Genomic DNA, 17,999 nt, shown 5'->3' with positions numbered 1-17,999 from the left:
AGGACATTCAACAGTAATATGTTCCAACGTTTCTTTTTGTAGCACATTTTTGCAGAACCTACAGAAGTCATCTCACATGGCAATTTGTTTTCGCTGGGCCAAGATATCTCGAGTTGGCCACAGATTAAATCGCATTCTCAAAATTGCCATGCGAACTTGAAGAGAAGGTGATTTTAACATATAACTTTCAACAGATCCCATTTTTTTGTCTGGATATAGTTGACTAGCAAAGTGTTTATAACGCAGGCATAAATCACGGGTTACAATCCAATCATGAAAATAGATTTTTTTTTTTTACTCGTTCGGGATTCTGTATAAGAGTTTCCACATCAACATCTACTGTAACCATAATTTGATAAACATATGCGGTCTATTTTAAAACAAACCGATGACTCGAAGTAAACAGATATGCAGACAGAATGGCTAGAATCGATTCATCATTAGTGTTCACCAAACATTTTCTAAGAAGTGCACAGAGCTGCCAATGGTATTTTGCGTTAAGCGATGTGAGCCCTAATTCATATCTTATACACGGGCCAGGTGTTGACTGTGGTACATTTAGGAGTTGTCTCCAAAATATAGCTTCTAATCTATCTAAATCTTTAACGTTAATAATGTCTCGAGCCTCTAAACCATATAATTGCCAAAAGTGTAGTGCAGGCTTGATGGTAAATTTACCATATTTATAGAGGATCAATTTAGATTGAGATATTGCAGAAATCAATTTACTTTGCAATGATTGCTGATGTTCAATGGTCGAAGAGTTGGCTTCCAATTGGGTACCCAAGTATTTGTAGCACGGAACAATATCTAAGGTGATATTCTTAACCATCCAGATAAACTTGCTTCTTTGTGATGGCTTCGGGACGTCAACTACGATCTGGGATTTCTTTATATTCACAGACAACTCGTTATCTTCAAAATAAGTAGAGAGAGCAGTTATTAGCTTCTGAAGGCCTATCGGGGTCTTGGATATGAGCACCAGGTCGTCGGCATACCATAGAGCTTGTATAACAGTACAATTTATTTTGGGTGAATTTGACGCTATGGTGAGGAAGACTTCCTAGACATCATGAATGAAGAAGTTAAACGCTGAGGCCAGGATTGTCACGAATGGCACTCTGTCAAGAGTAGCACAGGGTACCCAGGTAGGGTTTGGGTGGCTGTGCTGAAGAAAGGTAGCAGATAAGCACACACAGCAGGAAGTTCAACACGAAAGAAGAGTAGGAAACAGTAGCTGTGAGCCAAAAGCGGCAAAAGATACAAAGGTACAAACAAACTGGATTCCCTCTTGGGGTGTATGCTGAAATGGGAAAGAGTGTTCCACGAACCTTAGGAAACTCCAGCCTTCTGCACAGATTGCTATAACAGAGGCCCACGCTGTATGCTCATGGCTGGGAACAACAGCAGTGGGTGTCTGTAACACTGAAAAACGCGACAAAGGAAGGGGCAGAGGTTGCCTGCCGGAAACCAACAGGCATGCTCTGTACAAAGGGATTACATAAGACACATGAGAAGACAAGAACAGAAATATCCAGCGAAAAGGAAGTCAATGAGCAATCTAGCAGAAGGAAATGAAGGAAAGGCAGTTAGACTGAAATAGATAACCTAAGGTGGAGTACAGAGGACTCAAGGAAGAGAACAAGGAGCAGCAGTCAGGAAAACAGAAGGGCTGCAAAGTAGGAAGCAGGTCTGCAGTCAAGAGTGGCACTAGGTGCAGGCAAACTGTATTGGACTGCGGAGGACTGTAGTAGGCTGCAAGGCAGGGAGTCCAGAAGAACAGGACAGAGAGATTAGTAGTAGGCGACAGACAGAGAGCCCAAAAGAATAGGGCTGCGAGGTAAGGAGCCCAGAGGAGCAGGGCTGTAGGCAGCGGAGGGAGACAGGCTGCAAGGAAGGAGCCCAGAGGACATGGGCTGAAGGCAGCAGAGGGAGCAGGCTGCAAGGAAGGAGCCCAGAGGACAAGGGCTGTAGAGAGCCGGAGTGAGGCAGGCTGCAGAGCAGGGAGCCCAGCAGACAAGGACGGTAGGCAGCCGGAGTGAGGCAGGCTGCAGGGCAGGGAGCCCAGAGGACAAGGATTGTAGGCAGCCGGAGTGAGGCAGGCTGCAGGGCAGGGAGCCCAGAGGACAAGGATTGTAGGCAGTCGGAATGAGGCAGGCTGCAGGGCAGGGAGCCCAGAGGACAAGGACTGTAGGCAGCCAGAGTGAGGCAGGCTGCAGGGCAGGGAGCCCAGAGGACAAGGACTGTAGGCAGCCGGAGTGAGGCAGAGTAGGCAGCGAAGAGGTGCAGGGCCGCTGACTGTAGAGGGCTGCAGAGGGCTGTAATAGGCTGCAAGGCAGGAAGCCCAGAGGACAAGGGCTGTAGGTAGAAGGCAGCTGAGTGTGATCGGCTGCAAGGCAGGGAGCCCGGAAAGGGCACTGGAACAAAACAGGATAAGGCAGCAACAGGAACAGCATAAAAAGTGAAGGTTCAAGGCAAACAGGAGCGGGGAGAACTCAAGATGCAAGACACTGTGCTCCTGCAGGCAGCTGCTTATATACAGCCCTGCCCTGTTCTGAGGCAGGCTAATTGACAGCACCTGTAGCAGCACACCTGAAGACAATCTGCCTCCTCCCTCTCTGGTCCTGAGCAGGTGGAAGCAGCACTGGCCGCTAGGGCTTCTGGGGATTGTGGTCCCAATAACGAGGAATGAGAATAGCCAGGAATTGAGGACTGCAGCCAGGTGCATTATGGTAAATGTAGTTAATTGATTATGTCTTGTGGACATTGCGCTTTGATTAACTTTTGGATGAGTTTCACACGGGAGACTGAATCGAACGCAGCATTTAAGTCGACAAATGCGAAAACAAAGATGTTCTTGTGTTTCGCGCTTGAGCTTTTAAGGAGTTAAGGATCATAAGATTTACTGAGGTCCCAAGCCCACGGACGAAACCTGTTTGATTACGATCTCGGCATTTGCTTTCGTATGTCCAACTGTTGAAGGCCTTTAGTACTAGGTGATTAAAAAATGTTCCTGGGGAGTCCAATAGCGCTATCGGACGATAGTTTGCTGATTTTCCACGGTCTCCTTTTTTAAAAATAGGAACGATAACAGAGGTACGCCATGAGTCTGGGAATTTCTGAGATTTTAAAATACATTGAAAGATGTTATTCAGAATTATGGCCCAATTCTTCGGATGTTGTTTTAGCATTAAGTTAGTAAAGCCATCCGGGCCTGCCGCTCTCGATGATGAGGACTTGGCTATAAGATCTTCGATAATATCCTCTGAACATTCCAGATTCCAGGACGCTGTAGATTGGGTTTTGTATTCAAACAGTTGAAAGGCCTTGTCCGCATACAGGGCTGTAAAGTGTGATATCCAGTGGTTTTTGGCGACTCCATTTAGTTGCAACTGCAGATTATTTAGGTTCGATTTTACATTAAGCAACTGCCAAATTTGGGCAGAGTTCTTGTTTGATGTTGCTGCTAAGAAAGCCTCCCCATCCTGTTGATATAGTTTACTTTTGTGAGATCTCACCCAGTTTCTATAGCGAGTTTTTAATGTCTTACAAGTTTTATTCCTCTCAAACAATGGAAGACGTCTAGTTGCTCTTAATGCCTTGTGATGTTCTTTTTTTGTTTGTGACATTAGTAGATCAAACGTATGAGGATGAAATCTTCCAGCAGGGATAAAAAGATTTTTGTAACATGACAACGCTTCCACGTATGAATTTATGTTCTGCGATTCATCTTGCATCATTAAGGTTTTATTTAACGATGTCAATTTTCTTGGAGACCACTTAAAATGTGATTTGGCATTATTGATCGAGAGCTTTTGAGGCATCCATTGTTGTTTGACATGCACATCCAGGCTGTCTCTTGGCCAAGTTAGTATGAACATGTTATGGTCGCTTCTTGATTGCTTCATTATCTTGAAGTCGGTTGCTGCCATAAAGAGCCTCTCCGATAAATACATGTAATCAATAGTGCTTGTCGATGATCCTCTTTGCCACGTCGCCTGTGATGGAATGTCTCCCGGGAGTGATCTGTTGGCCATTCTCATACCAAAATGCATCATGAAAGTGCTCCATTTATTAATTTCCTGTGTTTTTTCCCAGTGGTGTATTTGATGCAGTCGAGATTAAGGTCCCCAGCAAGTAAGACAGCCATGATTCCTTTGGTTTTGGCGATTATTTCGAACATTTACGAAAGATCTTTGTAAAAACGGTCATCAGTGATCGCTGCCGGGTTTCTATATACATTAATTAATGCCAACACTTGGGAATCAATCGATTATTTTTACCAGTTGGATGAAATTATTCGGGTTTTCCCAAGGTTGTAATTTTAATCTTGAACCCAATTTAACAGCAACAATAAGCCCCGCCATACGGCGGCCCTTTTGAGCTGGAATTGCTGGGTTAATGGAGACTTCATGATTGTCCCATATTGGAATAGAGCTTATCCATGTTTCCTGTAGGGCTATAATGTCCGCGTCATTCAAGGAAAGATTATTATCTGTCAGTAGGTGAGCATAGCCCCTTGTATTCCAACTCACTAGTGACATGAAATTGTATTTCTTCTTGCTCACATCTTGGTGCAATGGTGGCTATGTTTGAGGAATGTGAGGGTATTCAGATGTAGAGTCGTCAAAATTGCAATTTTCACACTGGCATGCAGTGGTTGAAGACTTAGGAGTTGTTTGTTTTTCTGAAGTGATCTCACAATTTTTCCTTTTTGGATCTTGGGCGAGCAAAAAGCCCATTTTAAAGAGTTCCATTCTAACCTGCCATAGGGAATTCATAACCAAGCCAGACTTCATCCATAACCATACAATGCCAAGATTTACATCACATATAAATTCCACTTGGTAAATATCAGACAACGTTAGATCTCCTAGTTCAGGTACATCATTGAAGATATTAAGGACACTAGCACATGATAAATCATATTGTGGATGCGGAGCCGCACAACATTTTAAGATTAATGTATGATAGTTTGCAAATGCTTTTTTTCTTTTTAGATCCATCTTTTGTTGTTTAACTGCAACTTCTTCAGTTTTGGTTGAATGTTTACAAACTGACTTATTAATCACGCTCTTTGCCTTTTGGCATGAATTAATTTCATTGACTAAGATATTATCGTCAGTGAATGTGACTTTTGGATGATTTTCTCTTAGTCGTGCAGGAATGTTCGACAACCCGAAGTGAGTTGCAAAATAAGCTTCAATTGCAGACTTGATATTCTCATTTTGTTCATACCATGTGCCGTTGTCTGGAGGATCTTTTGTTAAAGCCGGAACAATCAAGTTCTTTAAGGTGGATTGATTTCGATCTTCTCTGTATCTCACATGCTGAGTTTCAGATAGAGTTTCGCTAAGGTGCTCTTCACGTAAGGAACAGTTCACGACAGGATTCTGTTTGTCTTTTTTTGATGCCAAAACCTTAGCCTCATTCGATCGTTGAAGGAGATGTGAATCGACCGTGATTTTAATTTGGTCGATTTGTGATCGATTGGATGTTGGTGGGGCCACTTGACGTATTATCTGGGATGGCCGGGCTGGCTTAGAAGTACTTGAGTCAGCTTCACAGTTTGTCAGAGGATTTATTTGGACGTGAATGTTTGGGATCGCTTTGTCCAGAGCTGTGACCAATTGGCTTAATGGAGACTGGATCATGGGTAGCTGAAGTTGGTTTGATGTTTGTTTTCAAGAAGTAATCTTTTCAACCAATAAGTTACCTCCAGTTGATTGATCATCAAGTGGCTTCATAGGACCAGTCAGATCCACTGTGTGCAGACGTGAGGAGAAGTTAGATGATTTGCTGTTTCGTTTTGTTGGTTGAAACGGTTTGGTAATAAGATGCCTTGCTCGACCTTTTGTCCGAGAGCGTTTATTAAAGACTTCATATGGTACTTTATTACTTTGTTGCTTAGGAATATTGGGATTGTTGTCAACACTTATCCAAGAAGAATTTGGATCTGTTGTTTTTGGAGCATCCACTTCAATTGGGAAGATAATGTGCTCGAATGAGGGAAGACTTGAAGGGAGTGTCGCAGGGATGGTTATAATTTCAACGCTCCTAGATAAGTCATTAATAAATTCTTCATCTCGACGAGTTTTCTCACTCTGGGTCGGATGTGCTTGTATCCATAAGGTTATTTGGTCAATCTTTGCTGATTGTAAGTTAATTTTATGTTCAAGAGTTTCAAACAGCTTGAACAGGCTTTGAATCGTATTTACAGCCACAAGTGTGACTTCCAAAAGCCCTACATTCGCTGGTGCACTTTCTTTTTCTCTGGAAGACGCACGATGTCTTGGCATTGGAAGTATGTATGAGGCAGCTTCAGAGATGGTAGAGTCCATTGAACAACGCTGATGATAGTCAGTAGTCGACCTAATAGGAGACGAACTCTCACTTCTAACGGTCGTGTGAATAGGTACCACTAGGAATACATCCTCACTAGTATCAGCATTTTCGGCCTCTTGAGTTTCTACAATTTGTTCCAGTTGTGGTTTTTGGGTCTTATCTTGGTCAATTTGTTTTATTGTTTGGATCATGGTATTGTCAGACACCGGGAGATTATCTAGGCATTCAGAATCCACATTTGTTAATCTGACAAGATTTGTGGAAGAATCACTTTGGTTTAAAGAAGGCGTTGTGATCTGGGCTAGTTGATTCATGCAAGTTTGTTGTTCGTTATGCTTCTGATGGGAGCTTACAGAAATATCAATTTGTTCACGGTGGGCAGGAGTGCCTGCTTCATTAGGATCAACCTTTTGTGGTGTAGAAATTGCAGAAGATTGTGGAGTATTTTTCAAAGCAGGGCAAAATTGCCTAATGTCCGTACTTGGCAAAGGCGTTTTCAATCGCGATTTAGCACGCAGTGTCAATGTGATCGACGTTGATGATGTAACTTTTTTTAAATTGCTTTTTGGTCTAGTTGAAGTAACACCCAATGGTGTACCTAAGTGAGCTGCCGAAGACGGCATGTTAGATTTAAGCGTGTATGGAACTAAACTCATGTTAGTTTTGCTAAAGTGGCCGTTTATGCTTTAGATATATTGTCGGCAGTTCAACAATGTTCAACAATGTTCAACAATGTTATAAATGAAAAGCAGTGAAAGACAGTGAAAAATGCCTTGCAACAGTCTATACGAGGTTATTATACGTATAATACGTATTGTAGCAAGTATAAGGTGACTATTTGCTGTTATTAACCTTGTGGTGCTTTGAGTCCTTGCAATAAAAGATTAAGTCCAAAATGCGTCTTCTCGACGAGTAGCATGAGCAGAGAGTAGCAGGCAAGGCAGGATTTCCACGGGACTTCGCCAGGCCGCGCGCGCAGTGCGCGCGCAAGTCCACTTAAGTATTCACGCCCACAACGGTAAAACGCACAGCCTGTATGAAAGTAAATAGGAGGTTATTATATGTATAATATGTATTGTAGCAAGTATAAGGTGACTATTTGCTTTTATTCACCTTGTGGTGCTTTGAGTCCTTTCAATAAAAGATTAAGTCCAAAATGCGTCTTCTCGACGAGTAGTAGGAGCAGAGAGTAGCGGGCAAAGCGGGACTTCCACAGGACAACTGTTAGGAGTGAGGCTTCTTGAGGTAGCCTTTATTAAGTTACATCATATAGTTCTTCAGATGACAGGACAAGGACAGGAGCAGAGAGGGAGCCCACTGGCTCCCACCACCCAGGCTACATGGTATCAACTGCCAAGGATGGAACTGTCACGCTCACCTGGATTCCACAGAGGTGCCGAACAAAGCTGGACTGTTGCGGTCTCCACCAGTGTGACTTGAAGCGAAGTGATGATCGACTGCAGTTGCCCACTCAGTTTCATCTGCCTGGCCCGCAAGAGGATTTTCCTAGAAGCAGTAAAGGGAATTAGCCACCCGTGGCAGAGGGGTTAACACTAACACTATCTTCCCGAAAACTTCTAGTATTCCCCTTTGTAAAGTCTCACCTTATAGTTAGGAAGGATGAACTCTCCATCCTGCGTTTGGAGCGCAGGGGCGCGTAGAACGTCAGTTACTTCACTGATCCGTAGGTATTTGGCAGAGTTCCAGACAAATAATGACTCCAAGGTAAGTTGTGTGTCAACCAAATGTATAGTTCTTTTAGAGTTAAAATGTCTGTTAATTCACTCATACTCCTTTCATACCTTTCCCCATGCAGCGTGGTCCAAGCAGCGAGTTCGCCTCGATGGATGAAGGTAGCGCCTTGGTAAGAGTCAGTTTGCACCAAGCACTGTTTAGCAAGTAATATTGTTCCAAGTGCGATTGACCAATAGTTCTCTATCTTCGTTGCATTTGCGGCGCCTTTGTGAAAATGTCGAGCGTAGAATGGGGACCAGTGCTGCCTCAAGCAGTAATATGCCAAGTAAGTATCTTGCGGTAAGTAGGTGAATGCCTTTGGCGGGACCCCGCTCACCTTTTGTTTGTTCTTGTTTTTCAGATGCTGATGTTGCGAGCGGCGATTCAATGGGCAACGCGCTGGGTCCTGAAGATGCTCTAATGATAGGTGAGTATGGCGCTGCGCTGCAGCTGGCAATGCGACGCGGTTGTTTTAAATGTTTTTTCCCTTTCTCACAGGTACGGCTGCTCCAGGAGAAGATGATGACCAAATGGGAATCTTCCTGTTCTAACCTTCTCTTCTTTCCTTTTCTCTAGGGTCGGCTCCGGACACAAACGGGTGTAGCTGTAGACTGAATACTGGACTGCAGACACAGTGAGCGTTACGCTGCTGAGGTACAGAATAACGCGAAGCGTGTGCTGCTCTTCGGGCGTGGTTTAAATAGCATCAAAAAAGTAGTTCCTAGGTAAAGAGTTCCAGTACCACACCCAAGTAGTAAAATAGTTCCTAAAGGAAAGTAGTCCCTTCATGGCCTCATGATGGCCTGTACGTGAGTTCTTTGCAGGATGACCTGCACAGTTTAAAGATGGCAATACGAGCCTGGCGCCGTAGGCGCAGGACTGACCCCATATAGCCCCTAGACGAGGCTTTGGGAATTCCTGGGTCTTTGTGGATGCCTGTTCCCTGGATAGATGGATCTGATCCGGATGTCTGGGGGCAGGCATCGTGACAGGAACACACACAGAAAAACATTCCAGCTCATCCTGTTCAAGGTGTCAAGACGCTCGGGTCACCATCAACTCTAAACTTCCTATGTATTCTCATGTGGTCAAAACATGAGTCACATGCGGCTGGATCAACAAACCGCTCTGCTCATTATACCCCTTTCCATTTGTAAACAATATGTCCCTCTTGGCTACCGTTCTTATCAACTCGCGGCTGGACTACTGCAATAGCCTTCTGGCCGGTACATCTGCCACCAACATTGCAGCTATTCAGACCACTCAAAATGGCACTTTTCGCACAGTGCTTGGTCTTTCAAGATGGCATTCTTTCTCTGAAGCCTGGAAAAACCGACACTTGCTTCCAATCAAGCATAGGGTGTCTTTCAAGATACTCACGATCAAATGCCTGAATGCCATTGCACCCAGTTACCTCTCAGCACGGATTCATCGTTACATCCCAGGATGCTCTCTCAGGTCTGCCGAACAGGCAAGACTTTCCCAGCATCGCTTCTGTTTGGCCAAATATGGAAAACAAATTTTGACGTCCTGGCCCCAGCATTGTGGAATTCGATCCCACTTCATTTCAAGTCCTCCCCTTCTTTGGTAGACTTTAAAAAGAACCTGAAGACCTTCCTTTTTACCGCTCCCTAGTTCTGTGCTCTCTGACTTCAATCCTCCTTCACTTCTGACTGTCCGTTCTGTTTTGTTTTATGTGCGCCGTGAGGCCTGTGGCCGATTTGGCCCTCTACCAAGAATTAAAATAAATAAATCCATAAAAATTACACCTGTGACATCATTCAGTCCCTAACATCACTCACACTCAAGACAGACATAACACATCTCCTTCCCTTCACATACCAATGCACATCGACACAGGACATGACACACACAAAGCTGAAACGTCATTACATCTACAGGAATAATTTGGCCACCTTTCAAGCTAATAAAAAATAGGGGGTTTCGGCACCATTTTCCAATATAGTGCATACCACGACTAATGATTTAACAGCTGCTCTGTGAAAAAGCGTACTAAATAAAAATACCTGAAGGTCTGCTGCGTACATAAGAGCAGTGGCACATTATTTTTGTACCCATCAGAAAATAGTGTGCCCCAAAAGAAATTGTCGATTCAAAACAAAGCAATGCTTATGCCACGAGAGAAATAGTGCAATACAGAATGTGCCCAGGTGAAAATAAACAGGCATCATAAATCATGTGCCATGACAAAAATGTATACTGTTCATATATTGACAGGATGTAAAGAATACTAGAGTGAGAGCTCTCCAGGGATTTCTAAGGGATTTAGTGGCAAATTGTGCACAGATCTTAACATATGCGCAATAATGAACCACACATGTGCAGGTAATTACCCCTGTGATCCCCATAAGGCAGTACAAGTAATATTGGCACATCTGGGCATCTGACACAAGCTGATACATGTCTTTTATGCCCACTTAGCCAACGGCCACGATACCAAGTTAGCACATCATGGTCAGTTTCGAATGATGATGCAGGAGGACATACTTTTCCTCGGCCCAGCTCTACCAGCAGGCTGTTCCTGATGCCAGAAAAATGAGGCCAATATTGCTAATTGTAAAGTCTTACGTGCTGGAAGGATAGGATATGCACTGGGCAGCTTCTTTCTTCAAGTAAGAACTTCTTGTGGCCGAATGAGCAGCCAGCAGAGCATTCATCACAGCCAGCGTGAAAGTCAATGCTCTGAGATCTGGGTGAGGCTACTAGGAAGGATCCAGAGTCATGCACAAAATGGATTAATCGTTTATATTATCAGCTGAGGCAGGTGGACAAGACAGTGACAGCCAGGCCCCTCCCCACAAGCTTGGTCTCTATGCCATTACTTGAGTGCGGGATGCTGACGATCCTGCTCTTACTCTGCCAGCCCATTCCTAGACGCATTCTAGGGCACTGGGAGAGTCGGCTCTTGTAAAGCAAATGCAGAGACCAGGAATACATCCCTTCTGGGTCCATGGCAGAAGTCGCATTAGGCCCTTTCCTCTGTGCTGGACGGGGCGCACTGTGCGACCACACGGGGAAGTGTCTTGCTCTAATCCGCGGGTTGCGCACTGCAGTGCTGTCACTGGAAGGGTTAAACTTTACAAAAGGAAACAGACGCAACAGTGCGTTGTTCTGCAACGGTTAAACCTTGCAAGGGCTGGGGACTAGAAAGGTCAGGTTAGTCCTTCTTAAGCTCTTGCCTTTAGGTACTTAGGCTACTACTGCCTCCAGGCTATGTTCCTTATGTTTCCAGCATACCGCCAAGACTCCTCTGTCCAAGGACCTATACTTCCTTCCTTCATGTTAGGGGTCAAGACATACAGCTTTTACTTTCCATTATTTGCTGGTCTACTTTCCCCCATATTTCACCTCATCATTCTGTCTCCTCTTTACTGCAGCTCCTGAACTTGCTATTCCAGATATTAGAAGGGTGTCGAGTAGCACTACTGCCTTGGCGGGACCGACTTAGAGCTGATAACATCAGCCAGTGAGACTTTTCCTTTAGGGGTTGGAGCGTATTGCTTCTGTGACTTTTCAGAGTGTCTGGTCTGCAAAGACAAAGCTGACAGTTGGTGCTCGACTAGCATCTCCAGTGCCAGAGTGAGTTTGGTACTGTTGGCCAGTTCCTTTCAATAGCTCACAGCCACCTTCCTAAGAAAGGGGTTTGCTTGTTGTCCAATCAGGTTAGCCTGGATGAACTAAGGACGCATTAGAGTTATATTCATTGGCTTGGAGGTCAGTGAGTAAGATGACACACAAATGAGGTGCCAGATTACACCAGTTGCAATTTGTATTCATTTGATTTTTATATAGCGCTTTACACCAAAGCGCTTTACATGAGAACAACACGGTACAACAAAATGAAGATAAGATAGGAAACACAGAGGAAATATAAGATCTCAAAAAGACCCGGAAAGTAGAATAGAGAGGAAAGCATTCCAGTGTAGAGGGGACAAGGCGACAGAGTGAAAACAAGATTGAGCACAGGGAGGACAAGGAACAGCAAGAAGGGAATGGGAAGAGGAGTGGAGTGAACGAGAAGGAATATATACAGTGAAACAAGAGAAGAGAAGTATGCAGGTGTGTGGCCATGGAGAGATTTAAAAACTAAGCACAGAAAATAAAATTTGAGATGATGATGGAAAGAAAGCCATCCCAGATCAGCCAGGGAGGAAGAAATAGTGTCATGAATAGAGGCATTCAATACAAATTTTAGATGGGCTAGGCGAGATGGGGGAAGCCCAAAGAGGGTAGACGAACAGTAGAAGATCAAGGAAAAGATTAAGGCAGACACCAGGAGTTGAGTGGCCTTAAAAGTCATACAAGGACTGGCTTTCCGAATGTTGTGCAAGTGAAAACGATAGGAGCACACGGATAGGGAGATGTGATGACTAAAGGATAGATCCGAGTCTAGATAAAGACCCAGATTACGGGCCATAGAGGAGGTAGGTAACTGAGCTGGGGGAAATGATATAAAATGGGTGGGGAGTAGGGGGGAATAGTAGTGGAAGCAAAGAAAAGAGCCTCAGTCTTAGCAGCCTTGAGTACCTAGAAGTGGTCCATCATTCAATATTTTGTGGCAAGGAGACAGGCACTGAGCTTGTTATGAATATCATCAATGAAGTGTGGGAAGGATAGAAAGAGTTGAATGTCATCAGCGTAGAAATTATATGATATGATACTTTATTTATATCACACTCGTACACAAGTGTTTCAGAGCGCGACAAAGTAAGGGAGGGGAGCAGGGGGGAACAAAAACAACGATCTAACTAGGCCCAGTGACATTGAGAATGCGCAAATGCATGGGAGAGGGAGAGGGGAAAAGTGCATGGAAGGGGGGAGAGGTGGAAAGTGCGAAGCAGAGAAACAGATAAATAACAACAAATAAATAATAAAGGCAACAAACAGTGGTAATGCAGCTAGCACTTTGCAAGTGCTAGGTTTAAGGCAGCAGACAGGGTATGTCTGATAAGTGCAGGAAGAAAAAAGAGGGGGGGCTGTATGGGTACAGATATAGATCCCAGTGCAAGGGGTGGCCCGGAGGCAGTGCGGGAGGGTGGCAGGATGAGCAGGTACCTGGGCCCAATGGACAGAGGGTGGCCAGGTGCACGGTCCCAAGAGAGAACAGATCAGCAGGGAAGAGGTGGAGCGAAGGCAGAAGAAAAGAGGAAGGTCTTGAGGTGCTTCCGGAACCGGAGAGGGTTCTCCTCAAGTTTTAGAGTGGCAGGGAGGCTGTTCCAGAGGGAGCCCCCAGCTTGTTTCTTAGAAAAACGACTGACTCTGAGGGAGTTGGAGGTAGAGGAGCGAAGAGCTCTGGAGGGGAGGTATTTGCGGAGGGATAGCTGAAGGTATTTTGGACCCAGGCCCCAGAAAGCCTTGTGGACAATGCAGAGGGTTTTGAATTTAATCCTTGCATCCACTGGGAGCCAGTGGAGAGATTTCAGAGCTGGAGAGATACGTTCCAAGGGCTTGAGGTCAAGGTCAAGTCTCGCAGTCCTGTTCTGGATTAGTTGCAGAGAGCGGAGAGTAGAGGCAGGTAGATTTAGAAAGAGGCTGTTAGTCCAAGCTAGAGAGAACCAGCGCTTGGGATACCATGAGCTTCTGGGGGAAGGAGAGGAAAGGCAGAGTACCTCTGAGGAGGTGGGATATCCCAAAAGAAGAGATAATGCCGGCAAGTGAGGAGCTATAGAGAGATAAGAGGAAAGGACTAAGGACAGAGCCTTGCGGAACACCATAAGTAAGCCGGAATGTGTTGGAAGAAGCCTCGGCCCAAGAGACTGAAAAAGACCTCTTGGACAGGTATGACTCGAACCAAGATAGAATACAACCAGAAAAACTAAAAGAAGAGAGGGCAGACAATAGAAGCGAATGGTCAGCAGTATCGAAAGCTGCAGAAAGATCCAGAAGAATGAGAAGTGGAAACATGAGAATAAACAATACATTCAAGAATTTTAGAAAGATAAGGCAAGAGCGAAATAGGGCGGAAATTAGAAGCAGAGGATACATCAGCAGAAAGTTTCTTTAGAATTGGGATGATGGTAGCGTGCTTAAAAGAGGATGGAAAGATTGAAGTGGATAGACAGGAGAATTGTAAGGTAGTAGACAAGTGAGGGATATACTTTAGGAATACGTGTTGATGGAATAGAGTCCTTGGGGAAGAGTATGGCTGAGCCCAAGCAAGCAAGAGAGGTCTCCTCGTTAATAATTGGAGTGAACCTAGTGAAAGACTCCCTAGGAGGTATCAAAGAAATAGAAGGAGTCGATTGCATGATAGAAGATTCAATAGCATAACGAAAGGAAGAGACCTTAGAGGTGAAATAGAGGGCAAAGTCGGAAGCAGAAAAAGTGGAGCTGATCAAATGATCAGGGGTAGGGGGAGAAAGGAGATGAGAGAAGGTTTGAAAAAGCCATCTGGCATAAGAAGACTGGGAGTGTATAAGGTTGGAAAATAAGTTTGTTTTGCAGAGTGGAGACAGTTGTCATACAGAGCATGGTAGGAAGCGTACGAGCTGTAGTTTCCTACAGTTTTTAGCTTCAACCAGCATCTTTCTAGTCACCGGAGAACACGCTGCATGGCACACAGATGTGGAGAAAGCCATGGGTGAGGGGGTTTTCGCGTAGGATGAAAAGTAGACGTGAGATAGAGTGAGACGAAGAGAGTGAAGCAGAAAAAACAGCTGCAGCCTCATCAGCAGTCAAAGTCGAAAACTATGAATAGGAGACCAGATGAGAAGTGCAGGTAGAAGTAAAGAGTGAAATATTTAAGTGGTGCAGATTGTGCCGAGAGTAAGAAAAAGATGTTGAGAGAGGGGAAGTACGAGAAGGAGAAGTTAGGATGATTGAAATGCAAGTAAGATGGTGATCTGAAGAATAGACAGGAAGTGAAGACACAGAAGATGTAGCAAGAGAAGAGGTAAATATAAGATCTAAGCAAGATCCAGAGATATGGGCGGCGTGAGTAGAAAGAGGAACCAAGAAATGAGAATCAAGAATAGAGAGAAATGGAAGAGCATAATGTGTAATTGTAAGATGAAGTTCACCAAGAACTATCAGAACAATAGTAGAAGGTAGCAAAAAAGACAACAAGGCATCAATGTGGGAAATAGAAGCCCTCACAATCCCTAATCTAAGAGTTGCCCTACCTAACAACTACAACTATGGTGCTTGTCATCAGTGTTAAAGTCCAAACAAGCATCTTTCCTCAGTCCCAAAGCTAACCTATACTAACCATACCCCTAATACTAAAGAACTAAAGACCAGGAGAATAACTTCTATCTCCTGGGGTGGAAAGAGAGCTTTCCAATGAAACTGTTCCTTTTCAATAAGCACTTGGCTTTTTCTTTTACCAGTTTGTTCAGTTCTCTTACAAGACTTCTCCACATCCTGCTCTTTATCACTCCTCATTTTCTGGACTTACTCTCCTGAGGGGTATTGACCTCTGTCTTCTCCTGTATCTTGTTCTTATCAATTAAAAAAGTATATCCCTCTCTCTCTTGTATTATTCATTCCACCTTTATGAGATCACTTCTTATGTACTTGTTCTTCCTTGTTTCCTCCCTGAGATCTGTGTATTATACCCAGGGGTCAGATTCACTCTTTAGGTTTTCAATGCTACTGCAACGAGTAGAAGTGCCATAGTTATTCCCAGTGTTCTTATGATTCTCAGTACTACTGGGACCAGTAGGAGAAGTCTTGTAGTTATTAGGGTTAAGCCAGTCGCAAAAGCCGCACCTCTCCTGAGGTCTCCCGCTATTCCCGTTACCTTTCTGGATTCGGGTTTATGTCGCCGGGTTGGCTTCGGGAATTCCCTTTGTTGATGCAGGATGGCTCTCATGTTTCTGATTTTTCTGCTTCCAAGTATGTTTTGGCGTACTTCGTCGATTGGGGTATCGGCTCCGAGAGGATGTCCCACATTCTTCTCCTCTTGGCCACCACATGTCAGGATAACTCAACTTCTCAGCTTCAATTCCTTTTCAGGTACCGCCCGGGATACCTGTCCACTGATGATATTGGCATGGGGAGGCTTTACCTTTATCACCGTCCCCCAGCCACCACCTCTCACGAGCGAGTCACTCCTGAGATGCTTGTCCACTTCGTAGACTCTTGGTAGGGCTCTTAATGAGCGAATCCCTCCTTGGATGCTCGTCTGCCTCACAGCCTCTTGGTAGGCTTTTCCCAGACAGGTGCTCCTCGGGCACCTGTTCCTCCATGCTTCTCAGCTGCCTGGAGGTCAGAGTCTCTGCCTCCCTGTAGCCCGTTTCAAACTTCTGGGTTTCTCTAAATTCTTCCATTGCTAATCCCACTTCTATGATGCCACACTGAGGCTTCCCCAGTTTCCAGCAGTAGTCATTTCTTTGTGTTTGTGTTATGCTCAGCCTAACTCCATTGGGTTTGTTCATCCCAGTGCCAGGCAGGATTTTATTCTTATCTACTCCTTACTATTAACTATCTATCTGGTACTGCGACGAGTAATCCTCAGTAGAGGTACTACAATAACAAAATGTAGGAGGATTCTGGTTTTGTAGATGTTTATTGGATTCTTGAAAGGGAGTTCCTTCTCGGAACGGGAGTCCTCATCCCCAAGAGGTGAGTCTCTCCCTGTAAGATCCTGTTTTCTGCCACCCTTAGGGGCAATATCGTGTAGCAGGCTCACCTCCCTAGTCTCACAAGGAAAGACTCCCCCTTTTCATCACAGAACACACCCAGCTTACTAAACTGGTTTGATCTTTCTATATTAATGAGGTGGTTCCCAAGTTTTTTCCTATTCCCCAATCTCAGACGGACACAGTTCTTCATTCCCTTAATTTCAGGAGAGCTCTTAAGTTCTATATTCACATAACAAAACAGATAAGGAAGTCGGATGCCTTAATTGTTACCTCCTAGGGATAGCACCTTGGCACTCAGGCTTCCAGGTGCCTCGATTTGGGTATAAATCACTGCTACCTTCTGCGGATGACCTTCGTGCTTGCGCTATCAAAGCTAAGATCATGGCTGTGGCTTTCCAGCGTAATGTTTTCCGGGATGGGATAAGTACGGTTGCCACATGGTCCACTCCATTTGCCTTCTGCAGACACTATTGTGTGCATACTGGCTTCAGAGGTGATGCAGGCCTTTATCAAGCAGTCAGGTGGACCCTATTTTCAAATCAATCAACCCTGGAGGGTTTCCGTCAGGGAAAGGAATGGCTCTTGCTACTTTACTGGTAGGAATCACACCCCGACAGAGGGTTTCCCGTCCCCGCTTGACTGATGTCACACAAACACTTAACTCTGTGTTTGGGATAATCAATAAATAGACATTAGAACACATCAAATCAACATTTAAAGCATACATGGTCATAATATGTGGCAGCTCCTGGTCACTGGCTAATGCTGGATACCCAGGAGCTACCTTTAGCTCCTGCTTATCCAATAGTAATTTTGATCCCTACAAAAATGATTGTGTTACCTAAATTATTGTACTACTTCGAAAATGTTCAGATTTGGCCAGGCATATCCTTTTGTGATGCATTGTGCAGAGCTCTTATTAGTTTTATATAGGGGGTGGGTGGTTAAGCTAGATTGAAATGAGCAGAGGGGATCAAACCATGACGTCAGAGAGGGCGTTTTGCTGCAGACTCTGAGCTATGTATTTTGTTTTTCAGGCCCAATGTGCATTGTTTTGGTAATCAAAGGGCTCTGGCCTTCCAGATGTCTGGATCGACAGGAGAGTCACTCCTCCTGCAGATCTATGAGAAGTTATATTGAATGCCAACTATCACAACTCCTGTTCCTTTCATCCAGCCTGTGCCACAGTTAGTGCATGGTTCAAGATGTATCAGCGCTTGGGTGTTGAATCCTGATTTGACAGGGGAGTGTTCCTCTGGAACTATTTTGATATTGCGCCAAACACGGAATGGGTGATTGCGATAAACTGGATAG

The 17,999-nt window shown here is 44.5% G+C and overlaps 1 protein-coding gene across 3 annotated transcripts in view; it reads right to left on the bottom strand.

Annotated features, from left to right (window-relative positions):
- Positions 1-17,999, bottom strand: part of SGMS1 (sphingomyelin synthase 1) — a 1,534,398-nt gene that overhangs the window by 529,677 nt on the left and 986,722 nt on the right. The window lies entirely within an intron of this gene.

Source organism: Ambystoma mexicanum, chromosome 8 (assembly GCF_040938575.1).
Source record: "Ambystoma mexicanum isolate Mex_15411 chromosome 8, UKY_AmexF1_1, whole genome shotgun sequence".
Taxonomy (NCBI): Eukaryota; Metazoa; Chordata; class Amphibia; order Caudata; family Ambystomatidae; genus Ambystoma; species Ambystoma mexicanum.
This window is presented reverse-complemented; position numbering and strand designations above follow the sequence as displayed.